Raw genomic sequence first — 7,222 nt, 5'->3', positions numbered from 1 at the left:
AATTTTTATGTTTTATGTTTTTCCTTTTCCCCTTTTGTATTTTTCATTTTTCTTCCCTGGTTATTCCTTTTTAAAAATCACTAACTAAAATCATGAAACAATTTTTGAATTCATGTACTGTTTTGAAACCGTGGAAAAATATTAAATATTGTGAATTATTTTCGAATTTAGATTTTTTTGAAAAAAATTGTGAACACTTTTTAAAAAATCACAAATATTTTTTGAAAGTCGTGAATATTTTTCAATGAGACAATTTTTTAATGAAATTTATGAAGAATTTTTAAATCCGTAAACATTTTTTTGAAATTAGTGAACATTTTACAATCTCAGGATTTGTTTTTGAAATTAGTGCACATTATTTGAATTCACAAATGTTTTTTGAAAGTTGTGAACATTTTTTAACTCATTTTGTTTAAATTCGTGGACATTTGTTTAGACTCGATGATTTTTTTGAATTTGTGAACGTTTTTTAAATCGCAAACAATTTTGAAATCATGAACATTTTAGGAAGTCACGATTTTTTTGAATCTGCGAACATTTTTCAAAAAAAATTAACATTATTTGAAATTTATTAACCATTTTCAATTCTTGGACATTCTATGAATTTTATTAAAAAGAGAAGGAACAATAGGAAAAAAAGAAGGTACATGCAATGCCCGGCCCACTTAGGTGTAGCACGCTGGCGGGGGGTGCACGATTGTTTGATTTCCACCACATAGGTCGCTAAATAGGAGCTCCCGTCTAGACACACCTATATGGCCATCCATATATGAGCTAAGTTTGAGGGTGTTGGATGCTTTTTCTCTCATGTCCATGCGGTATCCGGGCTATTCACTCGAACATTTAGGATGGCTTCAAGGCTCGACTTCACGCATGTGGCGAATCCCCGAGTCAACGAATAGAGCGGTTGGTTTGGGTGCAAGGGGGTGCGCCTACGTGTTGTGCGAACGGGGACGAGTCAATCAAGATTCGGTGGCAGATAGATTTTCAACATATCTATAAATTTTTAAGTGTTCATGCTATATTTATCATTTATACTTTCTTCATCCCAAAATAAATGTTGCTGATTTAGTACTTCTCGGAGGAAGTACAACTCTAGATACATTTTTTTTGAACTAACATATTAATCAGTGTTGGTTGCTGCTTTCTACTGTTTTTTATGTATAACAGTTCTAGATTTTGCCTGCAGGTGTAGCAAAGCTCTTAGAAGGAGGATGAAAGGCAAGGGTTGACGGGCAGCCTATTGCCCATTGGAGATGTCCGAAGAGCGCTGATCGGAGTGAAAGATGGGCGCAAAACGAGGGCAGGTGAAGAACAGATGTGCTTTGTCCTCGACGGCCGAAGAGCATGCTCATTGATAATGGTAACGGTGATCTTGCATCGGTAAGTTAAATTTTCAGTTTTTTTGAAAGGAGGGTATTCCCCGACCTCTGCATTCTCGGTCAAAAACGATTACAAAAGAATGGAGAGTGCAATTCCAGAGACAAAAACAATTACAAAACTCTATGAAAATCGTTTTAGCTAGTCCAAAATAGGCATATCCAGCAATAGTACTTAACTGCAAAATATATATTCCCCTAAAAAGAAGTGCAACATATTAACGCCACACATTACACGAAATTATACGAGTTCAACTACAATATAACTCGACGATATAGTACTGTAAGTCTGCAATTTATGTTCTCAATAACTGGACTACCGAAATATTTCTATCCGATAAATATGAGACGTAAGTAAAAGTGCACCGAACATAAGTCTATACTGAAGGTCGAAGACTGAGTGGCGAAACTTGGATCCACTGATTTTAGTATGCACCGCCATTGCTTCCGCTCTTCCTCTTGGACGTCGCCGGCTGCTGCTGCTGCTGCTCACGTATTTGCCTCGACGCGCCAACCATCCTCTGCATCGCCGGCGTCGCATACGCCCCGGCCGCGCCAAAACCTAGAATCGACGGCGCCGCGCCCGGAGCCGCCCCGCCCGGCTGGCGACAGCCGTACCCCTCGGCACCGGCCACGAAGGCCGACGCGGCGCGCTGCTGCGCGTGGGAGCTGTAGCCGGTCAGGATGCACGCGCACCCCGACTGCTCGTACTCCCGCCGGCTCGCCACGCGGGTGCTCAGCTCCCGCAGCTCCTCCACCAGCGCCTTGCACCTTGCGTCGTCCGCCAGCGCCGGCACCAGCGCCTCCCGCCTGCGCTCCAGTATCCTCGCGGCCTCCGCGTACTCGCCGCGCTCCGCGGCCGCGCGCGCCGCCGCGATGTCCTCCGTCGCTTCCACGCGGAATTTCTTCCGCGCCACGTCCATGGACGGCTGCTGGTCCTTGGCCAGCTCCACCGGCCTCTGCACCGCTATGTCCTCGCCGGCCACGTCCAGCACCTGCCCGGTCGCCGTGTCGCGGTAGGTGCATGTCACCTTCACGAGCCGCGTCACGTCGTCCGCGTCGCCGGCCCTCGGCACGTCCACCAGGAGCAGAAAGCGCCTTTCCTCGTCCGCGTAGAGCTCGCCGACGTCCACCGAGGCGGAGCGCCCGTACGCGTCGATGCTGGCGTCGTAGCGGCCGGACTTGACTGCACGGACGCGCACCGGGTGCACGCACTTGACGCTGATCAGCGCCTCCTGCACGACCACGGAGAGGAGCCCGCCGATGCACTGCGCGAACGAGTCTTGCACCACCTTCTCGTCCTCGATGAAGGAGAACGTGCCGCCGGTCTCCTCGGCGATCGTGTGCATGGCTGACGAGTCGTGGTCGACGCCGAAGCCGAAGGTGTGTATCGGCGTCGATCGGTGGCCGGCACCGCTTAGCAAGGAGCTTGGCACGAGACTACGGTAGTTATTTGTCTGGTATGAGCCGTAACCGTAACCTCCAAGATCGAGATTGTACGTGTCCTGGCCGTCCGAGAGAAGGATGACGCTGACTACGGCGTTCTTGTGCCGGCGGCCGTCGAGCACTTTGGCAGCCTCGGTGAGGCCCTTGAGGATGTTCGTTCCACCTTCAGCCTCGAGTAACTGCACGGCGTCCTTGGCCTTGACCTTCCCGGCGTCCGACATGCGCGTCAGCGGGATGACCCGATGCGCGGCCGTCGAGAATGCCACGACGCTGAGGCGGTCAGCAGGGCCGAGCTGGTCGACGATGAACTCCATAGCCTTCTTCAGCAGCGCGATCTTGTGTCCCGCCATGCTGCCGCTGACGTCGAGCACGGTGACGAGGTCGAGCGGCGCGCGTGTCTGCGCCGCCGCTGCGGTGACGGCACAGGGGCCTTGGCATGGACCAGCACCACGAAGTTTTCGTGCGGCTTGCCTCTGGCGACGGCCGGGTGCTCGCAGTGGGCATCGAGGACGAGCTTGCCTCCGCCGTTGGCCGCGTCGTGGACGAGATCCCAGTCGTCCAGCGGCGCCCCCTGCGCCGGAGGCTCCACCGGCTCGTCGTCGTCGTACACGGCGCGGTCAGGGAGATACATGGGCGATGGCTGGTGCATGAAGGGAGGGAACAGCGCCGGCCCCGGCGGCGGAGCGTAGTGGTGGAAGGTGGGGTACGAAGAAACCTGGTAAGGCCAGCGCGTGTTGCAGACCGGGCACACGCTCCCCATGACGCACGAGAGGTGGAACGTGTGCTCGCACTCAGAGGTGAAGGTGGCGCCGGCGACGGCGCCCTTGCAGATATCGCACGTGGACCGCGACCGGGTGCCGTGGAAGGGCAGCGGCATCCGGCCGGGCTGCGGCTGCAGGGGGGAGTAGGAGAGCGGGAGCGGCGTGAAGGTGGGCGTCGCGCGCCACGTCGCGTAGCAGGAGGGGCACGCGGGGGCGCCGGAGGCGCAGCGAGGGTGGAAGACATGGGCGCACTCGGCCGTGAAGGCGCCATCCTGACACGTCATGGTGTTGTAGCAGGCGGCGCACCGCTGGCCTGGGGTCGCCATGAGATCAGATCATCGGTTTTGTTACGACGCACTAGATGGTGGAAGTCGATCGTGGTGTAGCCCTATAGATTGGGCATTTATATATAGGGAGCGGAATAGGAGGAGGAGATCGTCACACAAGGAAATCGCCACCGACTCCATGGATGTTTCCCTTTTGTTACTTTATATACATACATGTCGATCGGTGTTCGTTTTGGTATAATATCTTTCTACTTTTAGAAATTTCTAGGACCTGATAAATGTTACACGTGTCACACGAACATATGACAATTTTAAATGTTTTCTATGGTAAATTCAGTGACACGAGGATGATAACTTTAGTTGTAAGTAGGGCAACTTCTTTTCGGATGGAAAGTCTCAGGTTTTTTTGTTTGTTTTTTCTTTTTGATGACAACTTTAGTTGTAAAAAACGTCAGGAACGAAAGCAGCTTCGTGCCACATATGTGACACTTATCAGTTGGAAAAATTCTATACTTATGCACAAACTAGCAAAAATTGGCCATACGTTGCAACAGGAAAATGTGAGTCGCCTTAAATCATGGATGGCCGGGGAGAGGAACTATATCTCGAGATAAGGGCTCATGAGAAAACCGGTGAACCGTTTGAGCTACAACTCTTTGGGACATGGGATATTATCCCGAGTTAATTCATCCAGATGAACACAATGACTTTGGATTATTAATTCATTTAGAAATTTAAAAATAAAACAAAAAAAATAACATTAGAGCATCTCCAATAGATGCCCTATTTCAAGGCACAGAAAGAGGGGGTTTAAAAAAAGAATGGGGCATTAATTATTTTTTGGGGCATGACAAAGTGCCGTCTCCAACAGTTGTCCTAAAATAGGGCACCCAAATCAGCAAAATAAATTTTCTTTTTAAGCGAGCATTTGAACACCTAGACCATATTTAATACTTCATAACTACTTGGACCACATTCAAAGTTCATACATGTGACATAGTTCAACTACAAACTTAAAGTAGTATATGCAGAGAGTAGCGTTTTGGCACACGGGAGCACGCGCTTCAGGTTTTTAAAATGTGTTTTAAACGTATTTTGAAATGTCAAAAAATTCCAAACAAAAATTTGGCGTGTGCATCTCGATATTGTACGTGCTTACAAAGTTGTTTCGCGAAAAATCGACAAGTTATGTGTTGCGAATGAAAAAGACAAAATTCGGTGTTAAAAAGTGCTTTTCACAAGACATCTTTTTGTCTTTTTACACAAGCCACAAAAAATGTCGGTTTTCTCCGAAACTTGACGTGGACACATATAATGTCGAGATGTATGCACTAAATTTTTGTTTGAAAACTCTTCACACTTCGAATTTTCTTTTTTCGGTGGCAGGAGCGCGCGCTCCCATGTGCCAAAGCGAATTTCTGATGCAAACTTAAACTATGGCATGCCAACTTAACTACTAGGACATGCAAATTACAAACAAACACATATTATCCCAGTCAATGCTTGTATGATCGGAGTATATCGACCACAGAGGAGGTGAATGGGAGATTTGAAATTTATTTCGAAACATATCTCTCACTACAACACAATGGAAATAAATCTCAACATATGCGGGGCTACAAAAGAAAACTACAATCAAAATGAAACTAAGTTAATGCTAGACCATGATAGACAAATACAGGTAAAAGAAAACATGTCAAGATAGGTAGAATATGACCCTAAGAAAGATAATTGCCGAAACTCAGATAAAAAACACGCACACTATCGAGAGATGTTCATGAGAGCAAGACTTAGCTGCATAATTAAGTAGCACCAGATGTAATCAGACGAACATACAAACATACAATCTTAAGAACAAAAAATGCAAATATATAACACATCTTCACATACAGATTTGCATGAAAAGTAAGCAGCCAGCCATCTCGGTTGGTGCGGGTGGCTATTTATAGCCAGAGTAATCCCAAGGGTAAATGACCAATAAGGGTCTACGGTCCAGCCAATGGCGAACTGACATGTTTCCAATGGTCGGATTTCAAACTCACTCGCTTGAGGACACAAGTAAATCTGATTGTGCTTTATGGTAACCAAGCCCAGTCCTAAAAGACTCAAACTTCTTATACCACTGCCGAGGAGTTTGTTTCAGGCCATACAAGTTCTTCTTGCAAACTAAGTGCTCCTTGTCTGCAACCATGAACCCCTCTGGCTGCTCCATGTATATCTCATCCTCTAGTTCATCATGCAAGAATGTAGTCTTCTCATCAAGTTGTTCATTTTTCAAGTCCATGGTGACAGCCATGCCAAGCACAACTCGGATCGAAGACATCTTGACCACCGGAGAGAATATCTCATCATAATAGATACCCTTTTTCTGACTGAAACCTTTCACAATCAATCTGGCCCTGTACCTTGGACGTGAGGTATTTTCTTCGGTCTTCACTCTGTACACCCACTTGTTCTTGAGTGCTTTCTTGCCCTTTGGCAGATTCACCAACTCAAAAGTATCATTCTCATACAGGGAATTCATCTCATCCTGCATGGCTTTTGACCATTCATTCTTGTTCTCATCAGACATTACCTCCTCATAGCATGAGGGCTCACCTACATCAGTCATCAACACATATTGATGTGCTGGATACTTAGAAGGAATGTGATCTCTTTCACTTCTCCTTTTTAATTGCATTGGTGGTGAATCATGTGGATTTTCGTTGGCATCATCATCACCAACTTCATCATTATCATCACTTCATGGCTGCTCATCACTTTGACTTGTACTTCCTTGATCAGTTGCACCTTCACTGCCCTAGTGTCATCATCTCCCCCATGATTGTCAAGCACGAGAGAAGGACGGATCAGGTCCATGTCAATCTGAGGTGTGTAGGTCATTGGTTTCTTTGGTTTCCCAATATCTTTTATTGTTTCATCTTCAATGAACACCACATCTCAGCTCCGCACAATCTTCCTATTGGCTGGATCCCACAACCTGTAGCCGAACTCTTCACTTTGGTTGGTTGAGGTAGATGCGCTACTTTGTCTTGCTATCAAGCTTGGATCTCTCGTCCATTGGAACATGTACAATTGCCCTGCAACCAAGGACCTTCAAATGCTTGTATGATACCTCCTTCCCCGACCAAACTCCTTGAGAAATATCACCCGCAAGAGGAACTGAGGGAGATAGGTTAACCACATACATAGCACTCATCAATGCTTCAGCCCAAAAAGAATTAGGTAAATGAGGATGAGAAAGCATAACTATGACCCTCTCTGTGAGTGTCCTTTCATTCTCTCTGCAAGAACATTGAGCCGAGGTGTCTTTCTTGGACACTTCTCAAGCTCGATGCCAAACTTCCTA

At 47.1% G+C, this 7,222-nt stretch overlaps 1 pseudogene; it reads right to left on the bottom strand.

Moving 5' to 3' along the window:
• Positions 1-1,804: 1,804 nt before the first annotated feature.
• On the bottom strand, positions 1,805-3,912 carry LOC125547055 (annotated as a pseudogene).
• Between the last annotated feature and the right edge of the window lie 3,310 nt (positions 3,913-7,222).

Source organism: Triticum urartu, chromosome 3 (assembly GCF_003073215.2).
Source record: "Triticum urartu cultivar G1812 chromosome 3, Tu2.1, whole genome shotgun sequence".
NCBI classification, from domain to species: domain Eukaryota; kingdom Viridiplantae; phylum Streptophyta; class Magnoliopsida; order Poales; family Poaceae; genus Triticum; species Triticum urartu.
This window is presented reverse-complemented; position numbering and strand designations above follow the sequence as displayed.